This window comes from Tympanuchus pallidicinctus, unplaced genomic scaffold (genome assembly GCF_026119805.1).
Source record: "Tympanuchus pallidicinctus isolate F22 unplaced genomic scaffold, pur_lepc_1.0 scaffold16, whole genome shotgun sequence".
NCBI classification, from domain to species: Eukaryota; Metazoa; Chordata; class Aves; order Galliformes; family Phasianidae; genus Tympanuchus; species Tympanuchus pallidicinctus.
The window spans coordinates 4,719,138-4,744,706 of NW_026294679.1; the positions used below are offsets into that span (position 1 = coordinate 4,719,138).

General features: G+C 38.5%; 2 long non-coding RNA genes across 2 annotated transcripts in view; one reads left to right on the plus strand and one right to left on the minus strand.

Moving 5' to 3' along the window:
* The first annotated feature begins 14,926 nt into the window (after nucleotides 1–14,926).
* Nucleotides 14,927–25,569, plus strand: part of LOC128077651 (uncharacterized) — a 30,132-nt gene continuing 19,489 nt past the window's right edge. The window contains exons 1-3 of the long non-coding RNA XR_008205111.1: nucleotides 14,927–15,096; nucleotides 15,209–15,299; nucleotides 17,679–19,208. This is a non-coding gene — a long non-coding RNA (uncharacterized LOC128077651). The remainder of the gene's footprint in view (nucleotides 15,097–15,208; nucleotides 15,300–17,678; nucleotides 19,209–25,569) is intronic.
* LOC128077652 (uncharacterized) lies at nucleotides 15,903–20,516 on the minus strand. The gene is made up of 3 exons (XR_008205112.1): nucleotides 20,390–20,516; nucleotides 17,662–17,778; nucleotides 15,903–16,585 (listed from the first exon to the last, which is right to left on the minus strand). It is a non-coding gene; the product is annotated as an uncharacterized LOC128077652 (long non-coding RNA).

Below are 25,569 nucleotides of genomic sequence, written 5' to 3' on the forward strand. Positions count from 1 at the left end.
CACCTTGCTTATAAACCCCTGTGGTATTCTACAGTATCACTGGTCTGAGCAGGACTGTTTGCAGAGAGAATCTAAATGCTCTTTTTGATATTTTTCTTGGTCAAGCTCATACATACAGTCATCACGCTGCGCTGAAAGGCCTCTTTAACCTCAACCTTAAGCATCCCCAGCATATCATTAGGAAGATTATCAAGGCTTCTGGAACACCACTGGATTTCCTTGTGTACCGAAAGGCCTGGCAGATCAAAGGAAGCATTACTTCAAATAGCTTGTGGCTTATCTGGTACTTGCCCTAGCACCACTGACCCCTCAATCATCATAATTTTTTCCAGTAGGAATTGCTTTTAAGGACAACAGTTTTTACTCCAGATTCTTGTTTTGACCTTTCAGGCTTCCACAGTATTCCTTACTAGCATGTGTAAATATCTCACCCCATACTCAGCAAGTAAAATGTATTTAAAATAACTAAACTATTGCAAGTAAAAACAAAAACAAAAAACTGCTTGGTTTTGCTAATGAAGTGATTAAGAATATGAGCAATTTTGTGTTTGTTGTCTGTAGATTTGTCTCGTACTTGGCCGAACATTTTCACAAACATTGAGGTCAGCGATATTTGACCTTGTTCGGCGTTATCCAGTTGGGCTGAAATGTTAGTCCTTGTTCTGCAGTTGGATCCATATGTGGGTGTGTGTGAACCTTTGCACCCACGCAGGGACCAAGAGGCATCAGCTAAGTTTTTTCCAGCTGCAAGGCCCACCCACATGGATTGATTGCAGGGAGTGCTTATTCATGAGCCTACTTTTTATAAAACCTTATTATTCATCAGTGTGGAGTATTAATCACTTTGCTCAATATTTAAATTTCCTTCAGGGGCTTGTTATTTATTCTATAGGTGTGTTTTAACATGTTTTAATATTAAACGCACTTTAATCACCCCTAAAATATTTTCAGGTTCATTACTTACACTTAAAGCTGGCTGGAGATATATGCGCAATAACCAAGGAACATGTAAATAAGATATTTGACCTTTACCTCTTTAAAACTATAGAGCTGCCAATTCCTGCCTGAACAACTCATTTGAAGAATTAAAATCAGGTACATAATTGTTACTCCAACATATCTATTTCAGTTGAGCGCCAGCTGCCTTTTCCGTTGGAAGTCCCATTTTCATGGCTATATAATTTGATGCGTTCAATTATACGGAGCTTAAACTCTACTTGGTAGTCTTGACTTATCAAATAAGCATGGCAATTCAAAGCTAAACCACTGCTTCGAGAAGTGCCATTTAACAACACCAGGATAAGATTTATATTCTAAGGTTTTCAGACAGATGGTGAAAAGGAGCATGACGAAATTATGTTTCAGATAGGTTCAGTTCAAATTTAATGAATGTGACATTTTAACTGCATTTTAAACTACTTATTTTGCTACAGCAATTCCTTTTATTTTTTAATTAATTTCTAAACCCTGCACCATTCCAGCAGCTGGAATACGTATCATCTACCAGATAGCATCAGTCTCTCATCCTTAGACTTGGTATGTAAACAGACTAATACTAATTAGCTGCAATTAAAATCAGTATCAGGCAAAGAAAACATGCAGTTTTTACATGGTTGTCCAGAGAGAGTTAGTCAGACCCGAGATATTAAAACAAAAAAACAAAAATTCAAAAAAAAAAAAAAAGTGAGCAATTTAATCCCAAACTCTGTCTCTTTTCAGTCAATGGTATCTGCCTCCTAACGCTGAGGTTAGCAGGCAGAAACACAACCCTCGTTCTCAGCTGTCATCCCTACTAACAGGATGTCATACCCTGTATCGGTCCTGCTGCTTGCTGTCACAGCATCACAGCATTTGGGATAGGACTCATAATGCAGCACTGAAGTAGTGACAGCCAACAGAAGAGCTTAAAAATGTCCTCTGTACACAAATATATAAATATGTCTGCTGTGAAGCTCTATTTATACTCACATCCTATACATGTGGTGGTGTAAGTTGGTGTAAAGGCAAGGCTGCAGATTTGATCCTTTTTTAAAGGAGTGTATATTTGTCACAACTGAGCCAGGGGGTCTGAGAACCATACCATCACTGGCTTAGAGCTGAGGAGCAAGTTCAAGGTCATAAATCAAAAGATGATGCATAGAAATCACCAAAGGGCAAAGTAGCAAGGAACAAAATATCTGTGAGCTTAGCCCAACCTCCATCCCAAACTTTCCGCTCTCCAAAATACGAAACCTCTTATCTTCACCTGTTTCTGTAGCAGTGATAATTTCAGTCCCAAAAGGCCCCATACTCCTATGGCAAGAAATATAGAAACTGGGGCTTTCTTTAAAGTCCATGGGGCAAAAAGGAAGAAAGAGACATGATGGTGGCACAGAGCTGCTGAGCTGTCCTGCACAGCGAAGGGAAAAATCTGTGCATTGTGGTCCAACCATACATCATCACCACCCATAAAAATCATTTCCTGCAGGAAATAGCCACTGAGCACTGAAAGAAATCAAAATTTCACAGTAGATTGCCGTGCGAGTGGAAATAAATCCCTGTGGCTGTGCATCACACACACCGTGCTGCTGTGCTGCGTGCAGCCCCAGGAGGGCCTCTGAAGGAGATACTGAACTGTGTTAAATGGGCGTTTTCACAGATATACCTCATTTTCTTTCCATATGTGTATATATATGTAAATGTGCTTCTATGAGAAGTGGTGAAGTACCCTGGGAAATCTAATTCCTGTGAATGGTAGCTATTATTACAAAGGAATAGGAGATTCTCTGCACCATGAGGATCTAGCACCATTTAAAAGCTGAGACTGCATTTTTCTTATCTCTGATGGCTTCAGACAGAAAATTAGTAAAGGTTCCCTGATACTGAGCAACTGAAAGTGTTTACTAAATTTGACCCTCAACAGCATAGAATTCTGGTTTTGATTCCATTAAAAAATGACCCTAAGGTCTTCCTTATATCTTTCCCATGCACTTATTTCTTCTAGTAAGTATTCAAAAATATCTGGCATGGTCTTACCATAGTATTTTGAGCAGATATGCTATTTCCTTACTGATAACTGCATTTTGCTGAGTCAGGTCTTTTCCTGCACTCAGTTATAGTGAAGAATAGTCCCTCCCACCAATAAGCAGCTGGCTCTTTAAAATAATAGTGAAAGCTTGACATTTTTATGTTTTTACTTTTCAGTTTTCTGTCAGATTCAGAACAAGAAGTAGCATTCCCAAATAATGTTTTCTGCAAAGTTTCTGTGCTCAGTGTGCTTCACAAATACGCTTTGCTTGCTGAGAAACAGCACTATGAGGCAGTTTGATTAATATGCTGATAATGACAATAAAATAAAATAACAACCAATAACATGAAGAAATTACTGGGTAGGTGGATGCATTTCAGATGTAATAGCTAGGAATACCTTCTACCTGTTCTGAACAAGCAATCACTGATTGTAGCTCTGCACAGAACCAAACTAAAAATACATTCACGAAATTACCTGGTCCAGAAAGATTCTGGCCAGTGTTAATGGACACAGCCTCTGGTTACCACTGTGTAGTACTGCTCCAAATCAGTACTAAATCATGTGTTTGGAATGAGAGACCTTTCCCTTAGGGAGCTCTTGAGCTGCTCTGTTTTTTTCAACTCCTTGTATTTTCACGTATGTACCTTGAGTTGCAATAGCAAAGAGCTGCTCTCATCAAACCTGATGCATCCCAATTCAACTTTCTGTTGAACTTGAATGGCACATCTTTGCACATAGCTGTGTCTGAAAGCTGAGCTCAAGCACTGATCTCTGTATTTTTGCAGTGTGGTAGTAACAAGTATAAACTGTTCTATACCCACTACTATTTGTCAAAAGACATGGTGTTCTTTTTTGAAATAATTTCTTTTCAATATACTTGATTTTTGTTTCTTAATTTAATTTTTCAGTCTATTTTTTCTGTTATGCAATGCATTTCAATGACATTAAATGCAAACCTGGATGCTTTTTCTTTCGGCTAGCCAACCTGCAAGCACAACAGGGGCATACAGATGAATTACTGATGTGAAAACAGAATTGTGGAGTTGTGAGCTTGTGTTGTAAAAGTAGCAGGTGCATTGCATGACTCCAAAGGGGAACTGCACTGTTTGGTAAGTCTGCCATAAACACAACAGCCTGAACAGTGAGGGTTACAGTGACCTCATATTTACTTTAATATTGTTTGCCTCTCTGCTTAAACGACTGCCTGAATTATTTTGACCTCGAGAGTTCATTCCAAAAAAGGTGCTTAGCTGTAAACACCACCTGCACAGTAGAGCATATTGTGAGCCACCTCTGCCACTGTATTGCTCTCTTATCATTCACAATGTGAAAATATGACTGCCCGTGCAGCCAGCCTGCATGCTGCCCAGCCCTGCAGATGGCAGGCACATGTGTGCACAACATTTGCATTTTATAGCTCTAATAAGAACAGTCAATAAAATGAGGGCTTTTCCACCTCTGTTACTATCTTGGTACAAATGATCTCATGTTAAGTAGTTGTTTTATCTCAGTCCCTGTAATTTCCAGATGATTTTGTTTTTAAATATTTGTACTTGATTTTGGCATCGGTAAGCATTTGGCCCACCCATCGTACTTTCCTGGAGCCAACATTTTCTTGGTGCTATCTAGAGTTTCAATTCATTTGTTTCCCTCCCTAGCAAAGGATTAACTTTAATTGTGTCCTATCCACAATTGTATTTGAAGTGAAAGTAACTTCTGCAATGTAATTCCTCATTGGCTTGGTTTATGGAAGCAGCTGGTAAAGTTGGAGGTTAAATTGGCTCTTCTCTTGGCTGCAGTGCCACAGGGGTATGCAGTGACCTCACCCTTGTTGAGGCATTGCACTGAGACACTGATGTGCACCTCCAAAGGTGACAGTGTCGTTGTCACCAGTCATGGTAAGAGCAGGAGGAAGCCTGCACTTCATCCTTGGTTCCTCTAGGAATACTAGCTAGTGATAACAACACCACAGCTTACTGCTGCAAGGGCAGGCCTGCACTTCTGTTTACCTATTTTGGCTCTTCAAAAGCAGTTCCAATGAAACTGCAGCATTACAAAACAACAGCTTTGCTTATTTGCTTTTTTGTTTGAATACCCATTCTGTTATGATATGTCAAATACAAGAATTTTTTAAATTTCCCTTTCTGTACAGAAGAGTCAGGAAGGCTTGAACCAGTGGCAGTTTCCACAAGTTTTGTTGCATAAAAATGTAAGGAGAGTGGTTACACTGAATGTCTGACTTTCCCCATGCACTCTCTTAAGAAGTCTAAAGGAAAAGAGCAAGGACAGGATAAGCACAGATGATTTCTCCACTCAAACTCCCCCAGTTTCTGACCGCTTTCAGCTTCAGATGTGGTTTCAATGATTTAATAACCCTCAGTGGATTTCTCTTCCCTGAGCTCGTCCAATTTCCTCTTAAACCAGTGTAAACCTTTAGCATCTACAATAGCATCATTCATGATTTTATAGACCTTGTCATTACCCCTGTCGGCTGCTTCTTTTCTAGAAAAATCCTAGCAGATTTGATGGCTTCCCACGTGGGAACTGAGAATAATTGCCATATGATTGCCACTTCGTCAAGCTTCAGATCTTTTCCAGTTACTGTAAAGGAAAAATGTCTCATGGGATCGGGATTGCACATCACCTAGCAATTTTCCCATGTGGATTAGTCTTTGAATTACTGTTTTGGTTTCAAACTAGAACAGGGGAGATTGTTGTTTACAATAAGGTTGGTGAGGTAACAGCACAGGCTGTCCAGAGAGGTGGTGGTGCTCATCCCTGCAGATACCCAAGGTCAGGGGATGGGCTCTGAGCATCTGATGGGGCTGTGGGTGTCCCTGTGCATTGCAACGGGAGTGGACCAGATGGCCTTTAAAGATCTCTTCCAACTCACACGATTTACAGAATTGACAAAACATAAGGACTGGAAAAATACTGAGTTAAGTATTGATGGAGTGGCTAATCCCTTTGGACACACACAGTTCTGTAGAGATACAGGGAAAGTAATTGCCAAAGTCCTCATTTATGTGCTGCATAACCATCTTCATAGTACAGAGATATGAAAAAACCAAAGGCTGTAAATCTGATGGCACCACAAATAATATATCTAATATACATGTTCTGCTCAAAGTGAGTCTACACAAACTGGTGCAGAAGCCATGGTTTTGCCTGTTTTCTGGCCTAGTTGGTTTAAACCACATTTTTCTCTGGAAACTATGTAGATGCACTGGGATAACTCCAGCATTTATAATGGCTCTAATATGGCTACCCCCACTTCTGGACCAAAGCTGGTTCATGTCTACCCAGTTTATTCTCAGGGTATTACAAACATGATGGTCTACCCGTGTTTAGATGTGCCTGCATGTTTTCACAAGGTATGACTGGGTCAGACCCAGATCTCTAGCTCTTCATACCCAGAAGCCTTTAAGGTAAATAAAATCAAATTAGCTTTTTTGCGGTCAAGCCCATTTACACTAAAAAAAGTAGAAAATGGCTAAGTTGAAATGTCTGACCACAGTTAATTCTTTGGCTCTTATTCCAGTTCTTTTTCACATTCTGTGACATTTTTGTTTTCAAAATAAACACAGTCAAGAAAGAAAAGTTAGGAGGAAGGAAATGCGTGTATTTTTTGCATTGCCATAATAAATGCAACATGATAGTTCTAGCAATCCACTAGAATAGCATTGGATTTGGACAGTACGATCACCCATTTTTATGGGAGAAAACCAGGTGCTTTTCCCTATGTTGAATTCCCATTCTCTTAATCTTGTTTGCTGGTTGGTACCAGACTCCAAAAATTGGACATTATACTTTTCAAACCATGCATGTGTATACATTCTGATTTTACCATTAAACTTAATGGAAAAAATTGGACCCAACCATGTCAGTACATTTTTATGAGTAAAGCCCCAGAGTCTCTTATTCAAACTCTTGGTAGCTTGTGAGTTTATATGCAGCTTTGGTACAAGCATTTAAAAACGTGAATGTATTTTTAAAAAGCATTTGTCAGAATTCAGCGTTATTCTATTATTACGTTTTTCCAATTCTGTTGATTTATATGTAATCTTCTAATTTCCTCCCTGTGGTCTGTAAAAATGATCCTTGCTGCTATGCTGCTCATATAACAAAAACTGGCCAGCGTTACTTCAAATAAGCTATTTGACTGACTCTATTCTGAGTGTCCACATGCCAAAAATTTACTAGATAATTATTTGTCTCCTAAACCTTCTTTCCCTGTTTCTTTCCACTCCATTGAAAACCCCTTCTTGACCTACAGATATGGGTTTTAACTTAACCCTGTTTCCTTGTAGACTGCAGTTGCTCTTGACCGTGCATACACTTTTTCTTCATGACATGTAGATATTTTACATACAGTATACTGAGAATTATCTTTTTGACTTGCTTTTCTACAAAATAAACATACATTACAACAAGGAATGCCCTAAGTCCCGTAGTACAGAACTGCTCTCAGCCCTTACCTAGAGCAATTGACTTAGCACTTTGAGAGTCTGCAGGTGACACGAGTAAAATTAGAGTGGGTACAGCTTCTTTCCTGTGAATTACCTAGGTAACAAGGCTCCTCTGCGCACATTAAGACATCCAGATTCATTTTTAAAATAACTGGCATACAGTATTGTTTATTATGATATGATCTTCATACATTTTCAGTTTCTTTCCTTAGTTAAATACTTTCTGCTTCCTTTCCAGGAGCAGATATTTTGAGTTCCCAGAGAGCATGTGGGCCCCATAATTAACAATAACACTTACTTAGGTCACTGCAGCCCCTGCCCTAGTGTGCTTCAAGTGTGTAACACTACAACATTAAACAGTGACTCCCCAGTCCTACAATGCTGTGACTTTGCATGATCTTAAGTGAGTGACACAGTAGGCTTAGATGACTTCCATTAACTGAGGGACATCTTTCAAGGAGCAGAAGATTCCCTGTTCATTGAACAATAATTTGGCAGCTAACCTATGGGCAATGTCTTCAGATTTTCATTTAATTTCTGTCTGGGTCCATGGGAAACATAGCTGTATTCATACAGCTTTATTCACACTCAGTCTGGTGCTACATGATGACCTCGTTCTAATTGGGTGTGTTGCTGGCTTTTTGGCTGATGACTCTAGTTATCGTTTCACAGCCTGCCTGAAAAAAGGGACAAGAACATCCTAATGAACACTTTGTCTAGGCTTCCTGTCTCTCTTGTCACTGAATGACTAATTACTAATTTCCAGCTATGAATAATTTACATTACATCCTACTTTTTAACCCTGGGGATATTTCCTTTCGTTTACATGGTTTAGATTTCTGCAGATCCCTTCATACTCCTGCAAAGGCTTCCCTGAACACCTGTATGAAGAGCAGTTTTCCAAATAACTATTTCTAAATGTTTGACATCAGTCATAGAAATTAAGATCTCTTTTTTTCTCTCTGTGTGCTATTGTGTCCTTCTTTTTCTTTCAAAATTTCTGGTGTCCCAAGTAATTAAGTAGCTGCACTTGCCCACACTTCAGTTCTTCTCCCACAGCTCTCTCTCTTCAGAGCTTGGATTAGGATTATTGCAATAGCCATTCTGGATACCAACCAACCCGGTTATACCATTATGTCTATTATCACAACAATTTGGAGCTATCTCAGCTGACTGTGAATGCTCAAGGGGATGTTTTTCCAAACTTGCAATTATTAGATTATTAGTGTACCACTTCAATTGCCAGGACTAATCCCTGGCTCGTCTCTTGATTAGTTAGCATTAGAGCCTGTGGGGCAGTACTGTTGATCTCGCTTGCCTGACTGACCTAAGTTCCATTGTGCACCTGCCATTATGCATTTGAATAAACCTGGAACAAATTCTGGTACTTGATGTGCTGCCAGTCTTGGTCTTAATTTGGGGATATGACTGGGTGAGGCAATGCATCTCTTCATCAACATGCAGAATTGCTATAGGAGCAGAATGCCGCTGAGTCACGGAGCTCATCAGGAAGGAGGACACATGAGGAAGCAACGCTGCCATTCAAGGCTGGCAACAGCCCCTGTTCTTGCCATCGACAGGTGAAGCTTCAGATTTTTTTACATTTCTTTTTTTACTTCACTAACTCAAATAGATAGGATGACGTGAGGGGAGTTACTCAGGAGTCTGACATACGCTAAAATTAGTGAATGCTTGATTGTTTTTTTTCTGAAGAATTTGATCAGAGCCATAACTTGGAGTTAGACTGGAAAAGTCCACAGCAGTCCTCTTCAGAACAGTGTTTGATACTGGTGTACTCCACAGTGAGACCTCTTGGGATGATCCTGTAGTTCTGTCACAGCTGATTGTGCTCCTCTGTTCCCAGCGAGGGCAGAGTTCTGCTCTTCATTTTCACAAAAAAAAACAGGGACAAAATGGCAGACCAATGGCCAAAGTGAAACATTGGTCCTGGACACCTAGAGGTCCATGCAAGTGCTGAGGCATCTTATTCCTAGAAATATACATATAAGTTCTGACACAGTATGAGCAAGGTGATATAATAATGCAGAAGTCAAGAAGAAAAAGACTTTCTCTATTCTTAGAACGTATAAAAGTGCTAAATAGCCTTTGTTCATTTGTTTGTTGCTGTTTTTGTAAGAGATAACCCAATTATCTCCAATAATTTTATTTTAATTTAAAATCTGTAGAAATATATGAGCAGGAATTTCTTAATTAAAATCAGGAGTGAGAAGAATTAACACATGGACAGGAATTTTCCTGTCTCATGTGGCATGGAATATGGAATATAAGCTGATTAATTACTGCAAAGAATATTTTCAAATAATGGCACACTAGAAAAAAAAACTAACTAACCTATTGACAGGAAAAAAAGAAGAGAGAAGGGTTATTAGGACAGATAACAAAGTGAATTACTTCTGTCAGCGTCGATGTGTCATCAGTAGTTTTCAGGTAACTGTAAGTCTAAAATGTTTCCTTGTTGCATGAAGTAGGAACTAGAATGAAATGTATTTATCAGCATAGTTAACATTAGAGACTGGAATTCAATCTTTGCTGTTTACTATTCAAAACTTTCATTGTTGTCAAGAAATAAAATGACAAAGAGATAAATAGTTTTCAGTTATTTGCTGTTTGGGCAGGGAGTTTGTCTTTCTACACATGCATACAGTGCAAAGCTCATTTGGGGTGTGACTGTCCTTTTAAATCTACCATAAACAGTATTGTCAGTAAGTCATTGCCTATGTTCTTAAGCAATTCCGCCTTAAATTCTTGTTTTTGTTTCTTTACTTCAAAGGCATTACATTGATAAGACATTTTATATGGTCTCCTTCGTTAGCTTATTTCATCTGACCTATTTGCATGTAAAGAATTAGAAGTACACGGGCCCCATCTCCACTGTACTCTTTGTAGGATTTTCATAAGGATGCTGTTTTGAAGGTAATGCACATCTGCAGGAATTAAATTACTGTTGTAAATAACATGGGTCCCATTCATGAATATGATGCCCATGCCACTACTGTTTCCTTCCAATACCATACGAATACACATTTCTGCTAACTCTAAAGAGGACCAGGATTTCCACACTGCTCATATCTTTCCATTCAAGCACCCCACTTCTCTATGGCCTTTTAGCTTTGTGGCCTTGGAGACAACTAAAACATTTACAGAATGTATGCCAAGTGGGAAAACAAGACAAGCAGTCTTCCAAGACCACAGAAAACAAAGATGGGACAGGAAAAAATAAACTAAGAGAGTGATAACCTTATTTCATTCCAAATGGGGCTTAAATAAAATAAATGGTGGCAAAATTGCTTTCCAAATGGAACACAAGAGGCAGAGAAAGAAAGAGCATTTATACATTAGATGTCTGGTGTTAACACTTTCAGTTATGCTGGAAACTCTGGAGTTTCCAAGGCATCTTGCAGGAGATTACACAAATGCCTAAGGAAGAGTAAAGGCGTCTTGGATCAGGCAGCACCCAATATGTTTATGCTGCCTTGATGGGAAGGGATGTGCCAAAATTACATGTGCTAATGGCTGTTAAGGAAGGGTAAGAATTTATCATTTGTCAGTGCAGCGTTGTGTGTAAAATAATAGCAAATAAAACAACAACCACCACCATAAAAATAATTTAAAAAAACACCCAAAACCCACACATTAGAAAAAAGGATTTTAAGAAATTTCAAGCCAAGCTTTCACAAATTGTATAGAAGGAATGGAAGAGATGTAAAGCAGGCTGTGGGTAGGAGAAGGAGTAAGTATGGCTCTTCATAGAAACTCTGCAGTGATTTTGTGTGACTCTGCAACTTTGTAGTAGTTCTGGAAAATAGTATCTGTACATTGCTGTAAGCACATGGTATCCCATTGTTAAAACTCCAAAATCTGTGATCTCATATGTTTGTACATATATTCAAAATAGCACTGCTAGGTCATGTAGTGAGCCACAAGGATGCACTTTCTTCCTGAGAGTCTGCCAGCCCCAAGCATTAGAGCTGTGTCTCCTTGCAAGATTGAGCTGCAATTCATTATTGCCATGTAAGGAGCCTATATAATCTGCCTCAGGGAATTATTTCTGCGCATAAAGCCAATTGTTTTTCAGGCATTGCTTTGGGCTTTGAGTTTTGCAGTGAATCCAGAGATTCTTTGTCTTGCTTTATTTAAGATCCATCCACTGTCTTCATCCAGCTCTGTGGAAAGGTAATGGCAATGCAAGCAAAAGAGCTCGAGTTGCTCTCAAACTGATGGAGGTGATAAATGCCATACGAAATTGAAAGGTTATTCAGCAGATGTTGGAAATGTGAAGAAGAAAGGATTGTGATGCAAGCTATGTTTAGATGTTTAGCTGCAGCATGGAATACGTTTTTCACATGATACTTTGCACTATACCATGCGGGGGCTGAAATCTTGGTTATTTTCTTAGGCAAATGATATCTTGCTCTACTGCTCTTCAGATAGCAGTTACTCCCACTGGAAAAGCCCGAGACCCTCAGCTCTAATTCTCATGCTCTAACCACTTGACTTCACTAAACAAACTTATTTGTTTGGTGTCATAATTTAGTACAAATAGAAACTACAAAAAAATCTTTGAAACATTTAATAGAATAGACTCAAGAAATCTTGGGAGACTTTTTTCCTGTAGCCTTATTGAAGAAATTTGCATATGAACAAGATAAGAACCAAATCTATGAAAGGATTTTGTTTTTCATGATTCAAACATAGTTTTAAAGTGCACTTAGCATGTACTAGCTTTGTACTTTGTGTATGTTTAGCAACGGTTGCTGATATTGTTTAATCTGTATCTACATTACCTCGTATTTGCCATCTGTTCTTTGAATGGAACCTCTGTTTAACATTAATTTAATGAAGAAAAATGGTCCTGTAATTAAGTTTTCTAGTAAACTGTTGTGTCAGCTCAATCTTTAGTGTCATTTACAGCAGGTGGGAAATGGCAAGGGATTTTGTGATAGTGCCTCTGTAACCAAAGTGGGTCACAGAGCAGCCCTTGGGAAGGTCACCTTCTGAACCTGTCAGGACGATCTAGTGCACAGCTGGGGCAAGCTGGTCCTGTATCTAATGCAAGGAAAAATTTGGTAGAAAAGGCATATCAGAATTCCTGAATGATGACATGTAAATAATGCATTGCTAATAGATCTGTTAAATGGGACACGTTTGTAATGAGCACATCCCTTAATTCAGAATAGTTTGCTGGATGAATTTGAAGTTAAACACAAGTGAGTTTTATTTCCATCTATTGGATTATCCTGTTAATTGTTTCTGTTAAGTTCTTCAAATACTCTTAGCTGTGGGAAGGTTCTGCAACCAATTGAGTCCTGCATATATCAGTGTTTCTGTTCTGTGGTTCTGTGATATCTAGTTTCAACTTCCCAGCTGTGGGCAGAAGTGGAAGATAGCCAAAAGGTGCTATCTTACCATTCAACTCAGGTATCAGTGCACCAAAGTCTCTGGCTATGGTGTTGTTAATTTACAGCCCTATGTGCAGAGACACCTGATGTGATACAAAGCTAGAGCAGGGCTCTCCTGACTTATGCCTGTTTGCTCACAAATCAGGAGCCAGCTACAATTGCTAGAATCTCCTCTGTGAAGCCCTGGATGACCATCAGTCATGCTGATGGATGATTTCATTTACCCTGGAAAAGCTGAATTGGCTGCTATTTCATAAATGACGAGTCCAGTTTCAAAAAATTAAACTGGGTTGAATGTCACAGATCTTAAAGGGCTTCCAATATATTCTACTTGGCATGGCGTATGTTCTAAGGATTAGCTCATCTAATTTCAGTCCAAAGTCTTCACTTGTAAAAGAATTTGGGGAGAACATTTATATCCACATTCCAAGTGGAATTGATTTACAGAACCCTGCAGTATCTTCCTGTGACAAAGGATCCAAATCCCTTCCATGCCTATGCATAGATGAGCTGGGAGCCTTGGGAAAACTCTGATACCACATGCATATCATGTACACTGCTATGAAGTGTTGTGTTTGTGTCACCGTATTCAAGTAGGAATAAAACAACCAATAAGAACTCCCTCACCAGGCACTTTGTGGATGCTTGGGAGGGCTCCTGTTAGTTTTATAAGTTATCAGAAAGCAAAAACACAGAACTACCATAAGACTACATCAAAATAACTGGCAAATTTACTGATGCTACTTCTACTACTCAGGTTTTGGACAAATTGCAGCTTGAAAAGACAGAAGTATGCTCTCAAATGTTATCAAATGTTAGGACTTTTCAGTTCAAATAGTTGACTGCAGGGGGTTTCAGCAAACAAGATGCCTAGGACATGACTAATTGCTGTGTAATCATCTGATAATCCAACATATCTGAGTCAAATGTGACGCCTAAAACTCAGGAACTCTGCATCTGTGGCTATTTTCAAAGCACTGTAGCTTAGCACTAGAGTCTCAAGTGCGCATAAATGAGAGTCTCTTGAATAATAGTATGTCATATTAAAAAGGAGAAGACATTGTTTTGAATTTTTTCTGTGCCTCAGACAGAATATACAAGCAGTAAGAAAGAAAAAATAAATTAATCTTTAAAAAAAAATGTTACAAAGACAGAAAACAGCAAAGAATTTCCTCTGTTTAGAATAGTAAATAGAAAAACAATCTTTACAAATAAGTACTTTCAGTAATGAAACGAGTTGAGTTCACAATGTAGGTCATGAGATCCTGAACAGCTACTTCCTTTTCTAGAGGATTGGCAAAAATTCCTCATAACCTGGTGAAATCTCTTGTATTTGATATTAAGGAAGTATTTAGGTCATGAGTTAAACTATAGCACAAGAGCCTCAGCCAGATCTGATAGCTGCCCCTTTTCTGACACATCCATCGACCTGCAGCAGCAGGAGCTGCAGCACACAGCTATGTGTGCACAGTGCTGTGGATGCCCCATCTCTGGAGGTGTTCAAGGCCAGGTTGGACAGGGCCCTGGGCAATCTGATCTAGTACTTGATCTAGTGTTGGCAACCCTGCCTGCAGCAGGAGTGTTGGAACATCATGATCGTTGAAGTCCTTTCCAACGCAAGCTATTCAATGATTCTGTGAAGGTCACCCCCACCTGGAAGCTTGCTTTTTGCCCATCGTATGTTTTTCCTCTGCTTCAGTATCCTGTAGGTCACTGATATTGGGATTTCTCCAAACACCATAATTATTAAAGATTGTATTCTTGAATTTGTCCTAGCGGAATTAAAAAAGAAAAAAGAAATTTAAAGCTGAGCTGGATAGTTCCTTACCAACTATTTATCTGTCTACTGTTGTCAAGTATAACCAAATATAGTTGATAACTAGAGGCACAATGTATGTGAATAGGAGCTTCTCAAATATGCCCATCACTGCAATGCCTGTGCCAACATTATGAGTTGTATGTCGTGTGAATGCAGCACATCTATGAATTTTTATCCTGTTCTGAATTTCTAGGGTTAGCTGAAAAATAAACCAAACCAAAACAAAGAAACAAACATCTCCCAAATGAAAATCAAAACCTGAACTATCATAAGAAGGTAGATGTTGTTCCAGAGGACATGGGAAATCTTGGTAGTAGCTGAATGGATGCCCTGGATGATCTGGGAGGTCTTGTCCAGCATTGGCAATTCTATGGTTCTGTAAGTACACAGCAGAATTTTCAGTACCTTCTGTGCAAAGGTGTCTAAACAACGATTTGTTCATTTTTCTTAAGAAGTTTAATTGAAAGTTCTTTGTTTTTCTTCATCACAGTGCTGTGAACACCCTGAAGTTCTGCTTCTTCTGCAGAGCTGCTATGCCACTGTAGCACTTGGAGTCTGACAGTAAATCCATGGAGTACATGGTAAATATCAGAACAAGGATTAAGCTGTTAAAAAATGCTTGCTTTCTTTTTTAGTTTCTTTTTTTTTTTAATTATTATTTTTAAAGAGATTAAGGAAGATCCAAAACCAAAACAATTAGAAGATAGATATGAAGAGCTCTTTAAACATGGTACTTTTTAATCATCATATGTTGTTACATGAACAGTTGTTGAAGTGTTCTTTCCTTTGATTTTCTCCACCACGCATACTGTGAACATTTCTTCCTAATCAGAAGAGATGGGAATCATAAAATGTATTTTAAAAATTGCTTTAGAAACAGTTTCTAATAGCATCAAATTCTGGGCTTGCTAGCCAAGAACATGGATGCTTTTTAAATACAGTGGAAAATATCTAATTTTAACAGATGAAATAAATGGAACTAAAAAGTAATAACGGTACAATTCAGTATAAATGCAGTAAAGATGGCCCAATAAAGATTACCTAATGAGTATTAGATTACCTCCTCTAGTTACAAAGTAAAAACAAACAGCTCCTAACATTATGTACTGGTAGCAACATGTCAGGAAATGCTCAAACCAAAACATTAAAACACCAATCTCCAGTGTAGAAAATGTAATATTTTATTAACTATCAATGATGCTACTGGATATTCCTTGCATGAATATCAAGAAATCACACAGCCCAGTTTTTCACTGTCTCGTGAAAAGCCCCGAGAGTACTTCCAGATGTTAAGTCAACTTGCCACATTTCACAGATTCAGAGTTCTCTTTTTAAGGCCGTTTATAGAACTTTGGAAAGTGCACAGGCTATAGTGTTATTAAAAGGTAGGGAGGAGTGTTTTATTTTTAAAGCAAATTAAAGGCATGACAGGTTTCTTGCCATCACTGTTAACTTTTGTAGTCCAAAAAGGAAACAGCTCTAGGTACCTATAGCTAAATAATTTCCTACTATTATATTAGTGGATTTTCACCTAAGAACATATCCTAAACTTGGATGTACCAAGTTGTGAGACATCCAGACATTCAACTGCATCTGTTACTCTTGCAAAGTTCACAGAGTTTATGAAGATTTAGGCCGTCCCATTCATTGGAAATGAATTTTCTGATTCCTTAGGTAGTAATTCCCACACAACAGTGATAGAGAATGACTTCTCAGAGGTGTCACAGAGAAGGAATATCTTTGTGCAGTGGTCAGGAAACATATGAAGATCATGCAACTTCATGGAGCAAAGCAGGAGCAGCAGCCAATATATTCTGTTATGGAGCTTCATCCAGCATTTACTGTTTGAAGAAAAATGGAAGAATGTCTGCAAATTATTAAAAAAAAGAGAAAGGAAGATTAGGAATCCCCACAGATTAAAATAGGAGAATTGCCATTTAAAATGTAGTTGAATTCAATCTTTTAATATAAAGTTGCACTTAGTTTGAAGTGAGTTGGAAAGAATGATCAGCATATTTAACAATTAACATGGTCTGCATTTTACTTGAACTGTCTGTCAATACACCAGGTCAGTTTGGGAACAATAGCATGCCTTGTTCTGATTAATTTGTATCATCTTCTATGAAAACATTAACTCCTGGAATGCATTGTTCCTGCAAATACTAATCATGGCATTATCACAGAATAGATGAACATTAACAGATTTAACATATCAAGTTCTACTAAATATTGTAGGTGTAAAGTCAACAGCATTGTGCTGGCCAGAAGGTAAGAAAACAAGGAAAATAATAATATACAAAACAAACTCTCAGCTTCTTAGATACATGGCACATAGTCCTACTGTATGACAAAGAACTTTTATGGCAACTGGCAAATGACCAAAAATTTTAATTATCATTCTGTGAGATGTCTCCACGGGATGATTGTGCTTATTCAAAGCAGGTTCTGCTTCGTGAAGCTGGTGACTATATAATAAAGTCATCTGCATGCCCTAATCTATCAATTATTCTTGCGAGATGATGAAAGTAGTGGCATTTTTAGTGCACATATGAGTTCTGTCATGCAGGAGGAAAAGTTACTGCAGGCTCATACAATGAGAGCAGTAAATCATACTTTTTAAGCTTCATACGCAGCGGGTAGAAGTCACATCTAGCTGAGCTTCAGCTCTCTTCCTTTCTCCCCGTTTACCCATGACAACTTTAAAAAAGATTGCCATCTGGTATCCCATCTGCCTGCATGTCCAATCTTATGCTTTCTGCAGTTGCTTTTATTTGTCCCCAGTGCTGCCTTCATGGAAGAGACAGCAGTCCCTGCTGAAACTCTGTGTTATTTGGGACCTTTCAGAAGCTCTGAAAGAAGTCAGAATCCAAGGATGAAAATCTTCCATTCTAGTTATTAATAACACTGGGGAAAAAAAAATGTGCTGAAGAAAAATGACAACACCTGTTCTTGCCTTCCAGGTGCTTGAAACAAAACTTCGTTGCTGAGCTTAAGGGATTAAGGGAAGGGACTGTATTTGCCTGCTGCAGGTAGATGCAGCGTCCTCAAGGACCCCAGAACCTGCATGGAAACATGGAGGAGAGGAGAGAGGAAATAACCTTTACAGAAAGAAAATCAGACAAATCATCTTTATCATTCAAACAAAAGATGATATGTATAAGGCCATTTGTGTTATTTTTTTCCTCATTAAGAATGTTATTAATGAAGGTAACTTTCCATCAAGTATTGGTCTTGTTACAGGAGATAGAAATGAGCATGATAGATAAAGCCCATGAGCCTTTCCTGTATAGCTTTTATATATAGAATAGCAGCAGGTGCTGGGAAAGACACTATGGAACTCAAAGGAGCCTATCACTCCTCCCCAAAAACTGTACTAACTGTGCACTGATTTCAGTGAAAGAAGTTTTATCACCTCCTGATGACATGTGAGAGCAGAATCTAGTCAATAAACATCACATGCAAATACATCAACAGACCCTACGCTGGAATCATTTAGTTAGAGCGAAACCCTTTAGCTGAATCACAAAAATCCCTCTTGATTTGGAAAAGTTACTTCCCACCTACTTCAGTTTAGCGCAGTGGGAATTTGGCATCGTAATCCCTTAAATAACAGTGAAAAATCTCAACCTGAAGTGAACTCTGACATCAATCTAACGAGCACCCAAAGAAGTCACACGATGGAGAGTCTTTAAATCACAGCATGACCGGTAGCAGAGGAAGTAGAGGGACCAGTAGCATAACCAGTCAATGATATGGGTACAGATGCCTGCAAGTTATACACTGCCTAATGAAGAGAGGTTGTACTCCACCAAATGATGCACAGAAAAAGGCTCTGTGTTTTCATTTTATAACAAGGTATGAAATAAATGGACTTAGGCTTGCAGCCACAGTAAATCTGTCCTAAATCCTTTCACCTTGTTCCAAGAGTGGGAGTGGGAGATCCACTGAGGTTAGCCCAGACTTCGGTTTCTCCCAGGAGAACTTGGATTACTTCAGCTCCTGGGATGAATAGCATGGTTGGAATAGCACTTGTATTAGGTAATACATATGAATATAAAATCTAGTTTTCTATTTTATCTGACATGGCTATACCTAGGTAAAAACCCAGGCACTTTAAGTTGTTCAAGATAGTTTGTGTGAAATTTCTGCATAGAAAGGGTATGATGGTTCCATCTGAGGACCCTGGCATTTCCTGAAGTTATGTTGTACCTAGATAGGAGACAATTGAGATTTGCTGATTTACATCAGCTGTGAATTCATGAATTCATGCAGGCATTTAGTGGAGATACCACCTGCTTCCTGAAATGGAAGAAAATAAACTCAGTGTTGAAACTGATCTCATGTTATCCAGGAAATCTGCATGTATATACAGTAACATGCTGTCCTGTTCTTTATGGTTTTAGGAAATGAACAAGTGACTTCAAGGACAAAAAAATACTCTTCTGCCAGTTCAAGAAAAGATAATGGATGAGGTATTACAGAACCTGCAGGTGAATTCAAGTTTGCATTATAGCCATCTTTACGTCAGTCAGGCTATTTATATCATGTTTAATATAGCCGCCGTTTCAATCACTGTTACTTTAGCTTATTTATTTAAAAATTAATGAATGCCTCAGGTTGTCTGCCAGTTGTATCACAGCCACACAGGCTGTCGTGCAAGAGATCAGTCATTCAAAATCAGCGCGTGACAAAGCATAAGAAAAAGAAGTATCCTCACAAATGCAAACATTATGAGGGAAGTGCTTTATGTCTTGTAAGTCACATTGTCAGCTGGCTGTCTTAACTGAGACAGTCACTTTTCTCTCTGTGGTTTTAAATAGCAGTATGATGGATGTGTTACGTTCTCTAAACTGCCCCAAGAAAATAATTTTAGTTTTCCATAATTCGTATATCCATTTACACATGGTGAGAGAATAAAATGTTAGTATTTGGATTTAGAAGCCTAGAACCCATATCGTCCTGATGGAAACAATTATGTTGAAAGAAAAGCAGCAGCAAAGCTGACTTCCAAAACCCTGGGTGACACCAGAAGTCACTGAGCTCCACCAAACACCAAGGCACTGACTTTTACCTCGCTCATTAACTTGCTCAGGAAAATCACTAGTGTGAAAAATGAACTCATGTTTAGTTTGGGTTTAATACTGCTGGGGGAGTAATCTTTCTATCTGAAAAAAATAGGGAGAGAAGAAATAGACACAGTGCAACCAGTCAGTGAGGAGGTGATGTCAAAGGCATGTTTCAATTAGTGCAAGATTAGCTGTGGCCATGTTGGCCTAAGGCAAATACTCTGAATCTAACAGTAGTGGGAATTCCTTTGGGAATTCTGAATAGAGGGATATTATTTTACCATTTTGGGTCTTATCTCTCCCAGCAATGTTGCTGATAAGTTTAATTGATATATCTTTTCTCATTTATTGTTATGTGAAGGCACAACAGTGAGCCATCCTTGCAGCCAAAAAGCCCTCACATGCTGCTATTATAAACAACGTTTCCTTAATCCAAACAGCTACAACAATTTTATTAGCAGTCACAGCCTAGAAGAGATGGAACAATTAGCCTGTTTTACTGGGATAGAGTTTTATAACCCCATAAAATCAACTTGTTTAGCCTGAGGCTTTTAGCCATCCAAATGAAGAAGCCCAGCTGAGAAGTGGCAAATGATAATACATACCTACAGGTTCTCCAGCAGACCAACTGTAAGCTCAGCTGCAGTGATGCTGTGTTGGTGACAGAATGGCTCCTCTGGTCTATTTCACCTTTATTAAGTGACAAAAAGCATAGCAAGTAAAACATCCATTAGTAAAACCAACAGCTTCTGGAGAGAGAATCATTTAAATCCAAAGATTAAGCTGGGAGTTCATACACACCAGCAGAAATCAAGGTACCTTCTCAAAAAAGAGAAACAGCTGCACACCCTTGTCAAAGGTTCATCAAGTTGGGAAAATAAGGGAGTTTTTTGAAGTAATATCTTTAATTCAATTAATGTTGCTGTGAACAGAAGAGTTGAAATTGGTAGACAGTGATTCTGTCTTGTGTGGTCAATAGATGATGCATCTTTGGCTTATGAAAACAATCTTTTTCATTAATTTCTGTGTGGTTGAAATGTAATTGTACAGAGAGTCTCTCATCATGTCATCTCTTTGTATGGAGTGGTATGCTTTGTATTTGTGATGTAATGTACTGAAATCTGTTTCTGGATTCTGTTTTCTCCTTAAAAGTGACCTAATGTAAAGCGAACTCTTTCCTCCTTACAATTTCTCTTTATGAACGTGATCTACTGAGAGAAAAGAGTGAAATTACTCTTCTGCTTCTATTAACAGAGGTTCTTTTTTTGTTTCAGTGAGGTCTTGATTTTAGAGTTCTAAATAAATACCTGTATACCACAACAATTAAGAAAATTAAGTAGGGGTAGCAGTAAAGTGAAGCAAGCCAGGATTAACCCTGATGTAAAGGATGAGTTAAGCACAATGACATCAAGCAGCAGGAAACTCTGAGGAGCAGTGAGTGAGTATAGTCTGCTTAATTTATGAGAAGGATTACAGAGTAAATGCTTGAAGAGAGCATACAGAATAGAGCAGGTTCTTTTCACTACAGAATAATTATGCAGTGTAAGGCAAGAACATCCTCTGCATACTCTTCTTTCTGCAAAGCGCTCTTCTCTAGCCATAGAAAACTTGGAAAACTAAAAACTATTGGTGTTTTAAAAACTTTTCCCCATTACATCATAATGAAAAATTCAGCTCTGCCAATAAATCACTTCAGCCTGCCCCTTTTGTACAACATCATGTTCTCTTGTTCCCCTCTTTATTATTAACTTCAACTCCATGGGGCATTACCATAGTGAACATCAAGGACTCGCTCACAACCTGTACTCCATCACCCGCAGAGCTGACAAAGTTGTGATGAAAGCTTTGCATTGCTGCTGTTGTGCCTTAGCGATTTTCCTCTGCATGGTTAAAGCTGTAACCAGTGATCGATGTGATCCAGCCTGACCTTTTTCTAACCTGTCTTAGCAACACCCCTCTTTGCTTGGCCCCTCTGACACTTCTTGATTTAAATCCATAATGTGCAGCTCAGTGGTTTTCTTGTTCCTCAAAAAATAAAAGCTTGAATCAGGGGAGAATAGTCAACTCATGGGCATCTTGGACTTAAAGGCAGGGCACATCTGTGATGTTTCAGAGCACAGAAAATCATCAGGAATTTGAGATTATCACTATAGGGCTTACTATATCAAGAATTTCCCAAGAACCCACAAGAATGCTGCAAGAAGCTACCGAGCAGACATACACACAGCTTAATTTTGGGGGGGAGCAAAGCAGTATTCACTTTTGAGACACAAACTGTTTCCAGAAACCGCCCAAAGGATGTTGGAGATTCTGATCTGAGCTTTCTGTAGCTGCTGTTATGAAGTTCTAATGGCAGAAAGAACCACCTCTTGACATCCCTGTGGCTGTAGTTGTCTCCAAACTGGGCTTAATATTTCATATGAGAAAATGAAAAGCATCACAGAAGTTCTTTGCCTTGATAAAAAATGACGATGATAGCTGTTTCTTTGCTTTTATTCTGGCAATGTTATATTAAAAACACATTTCTCTTTATCAATTACAAAGGGACATTCTTTTCTTTTCTTTTCTTTTCTTTTCTTTTCTTTTCTTTTCTTTTCTTTTCTTTTCTTTTCTTTTCTTTTCTTTTCTTTTCTTTTCTTTTCTTTTCTTTTCTTTTCTTTTCTTTTCTTTTCTTTTCTTTTCTTTTCTTTTCTTTTCTTCTCTTCTCTTCTCTTCTCTTCTCTTCTCTTCTCTTCTCTTCTCTTTTCTTTTCTTTTCTTTTCTCTCCTCTCCTCTCCTCTCCTCTCCTCTCCTCTCCTCTCCTCTCCTCTCCTCTCCTCTCCTCTCCTCTCCTCTCCTCTCCTCTCCTCTCCTTTTCTTTTTCTTTTTCTTTTTCTTTGGATACTCCCTAGGGATTCTTTTGGGAGTTCTTCAAGAAAAGAAGGAAAATAAAATTTTCCATTTATTCATATCATCTTTCAATTCTCAGCAACACATTCAGAACACAAAGTAAAATGTTTTTCTTGACCACATCAAATTCACACACTCTGATAAACCACTCTCAGCATGCCCGAAACAATATATGTAGAAATGTCCTTAAAAGAAAGAAAAACCACAGCAAGAGGGAAAAAAAAAAAAAAAAAAAAAAAAAGGGAGAGGGAAGGTTAAGAAAGAAATTACATACTAGCAATGAAAGATGTTACTAAGAAGAAATGTATTTTTTGCTTGGCAAAAATAAGAGGCATCTTTTTCGTTGCCAAAGTGAAGTCAGATTACTTTTCAGAGTTATGCAAACCTCAAAGTTTTGCCTGGAGGAGATCCTGAAAGAGAATTTGAGGAAGGTTCATTCCAATTCCTGCTATTTGATCCATAAAGGAGAAATACTGCTGGCATGAGTTCAGTACACCCTGGGATGATATTGGCCTGTCATCCTTGAAAGAAGAGAGCTATTGCTGCTGGTAGGGAAAAAGGCAAGCACCTCCATGCATGACTTCCAGACACTATTAGAAATAAGACCTCCACCAAGTGGGAACAAAGCCCAGTGTGAAGTTAGTTAGCTATTTCACATTGGTGGTACTTTCATTTCAGTATTTTTTTGAATGTCAGCTCTAGTTATGGATCAGGATCCTTTTGTTCTTTAGATAAACATAAAAACATCACTTTCTGTGCAAAGAAATAGAAACGACGTTTCTTTTTTATTGTTCTAGTTCTCAGTGTCAGCACGACAGGCTTTTGATGGCAACGGGCCTTGATTTGGTTGCTTGGTATTTCATCACTTTGCTAGGTGACACCAATCACGATGGAAGAGATGCTTCTGACACTTGCATACCTTCGTCGTGCTATAACTTGCCAACAGGGAAGGGGCAGAACCTTAGCCTGCAGGGGTATCCTGTATAATGACCCATTAATCCAAGAAGATGCATCAGTTACCTGTCAGATGAAAAGAGTTTTGAAAACTTTTTAAGTATTTTCTCTGTTTATGAATAGCATAATGAACCCAAGGCCTGTCATTTTCTTCAGGCCAAAGTCCATTCTGCTTAAAGCGATACAACTGTTAAACTTTCAGGAATGGTGCTCCTTAAGCAAAGCAAAAATTTCATGTAACTCATTCTTCTCCCTGACAGCAAAGATTCTTATCATGCTACAGACTACATTTTGAGAACAATGCCTGAAACAAAGAGGGAAAGAAGTTGTTTAATACTGTTATTTCCTCTAAATAAGATCACAGAATCATTGAATCATAAAAGGTTGGAAAAGACTTCTAAGATCAACAATTCAGCCATCAGCCATCACCACCATGCCCACTTTGGAGGATGCCAAACATGAACAGCATTCTCAGGACACATCATGCTTTTAGAATTATTATTCTCTCCTGATTCACCTTCTTGCAATTGTAACATTAGTCTCAGAAGTGAGAGCAAGAAGAGATCATTACAATTGGGGCATTTACTTCCTCTGAGATCAAAGAGATGAGCCTCTGGACAGCAAATTTAGTGGTATTTTACTGGATACAGATGCATAGCACTGCTATCTCTTCTTTCTGCAATATAACAGCAGTGGAGAGTTCAGCTGAGAGAACAAACTTTAAGAAGACATCTCAGTCCTGTAGGACAGTGAAATAGTTGTCCAAATCACAATGTGGGACTCAGAGCCATGCCCTAGAACAAGTCTTTTCTTATTCTTACAAGGAAAGATCAAGATACATTCATATGTGACTTTTGACAGTTCAAGGAAGAAAACTTCAAATGCTTAGGTATTTGATCTTTATTTTTTTTTATAACCTATCAAAACCTTGGGATTTGTAAGCATTCCTTCAGCCCTAGATGGTCTCTTTCTCTTCTCTATTTTTCATATTATCCCAATAAAGGAGGAGGCCTTTCTTTTGTTGAGAAAACTAATGTAATAGAATAGAAGATTTTTACAAGAAGCAAACTTGTAAAAATGGCATCCTGGGGTTCCTCACTTATTACACTGCAATTGTTTCTAGATCAAACCTGTTGGGTTCAGCATTGAAAGGATGGGTTTGCTGCTGTCCATCACTGAAAGCCCTACAAAAGTAAAGGACATTTTCTGGGTCATACTCTCTAAAAATAAGTCACAATGGGAATGTTAAAAAAACTAACTTACAACACGTGAATCAGAACTCCAGTTGCCTTGTACTTCTACAGGATTAAGAAAAACCCCTCGAGTGCAGCAATAGGTTATTTAAAGACCAAAGTAAATAGATCTGACTGCAGGCAGACACAGGAAACAGATCAGTGTCTCACGATGATGAAATCTGTGTAAATTTTGACAAGAGCCACATGCTGGGGCTCATCCAACAGGGATCTTTCAACCAGGTATTTGTTGAAGCATATAAAGATGCAGATTAGCTTCAGTTGATGCAGGGAAGTGATTTCTTTTTGTTTTCATACATCCTGTAAACTTTTATATTTTTGGTGGGGAAAGTGAAGGTGCATGAATGCATTGTATTTTTGCAGGCAGATACAGCCTTATTCCAATCCTACTTCAGACTCTCAACCTTTTATCTCTTAGACTTACTCCCATAGCAGACGTGGTTACATGACTTCCACTTTGCTTGGATCAAGGCAGACAGGCTATGTGTGCTTGTCAAACACAAATACATGCTACAGCCTGAAGCTAGAGTCCAGGAAAAGGTCTTTGACGTAACAAACATACTATGTAGTCCAAGACCTCCACAGCTCCAAGCTGCACTACTGCCATTACTTCAGATTCTTGCTGTGATGCTTTTTATGGGAATATGATGACATTAGTAGCATTAATGTGATATTTTCCTAAGAAAGTG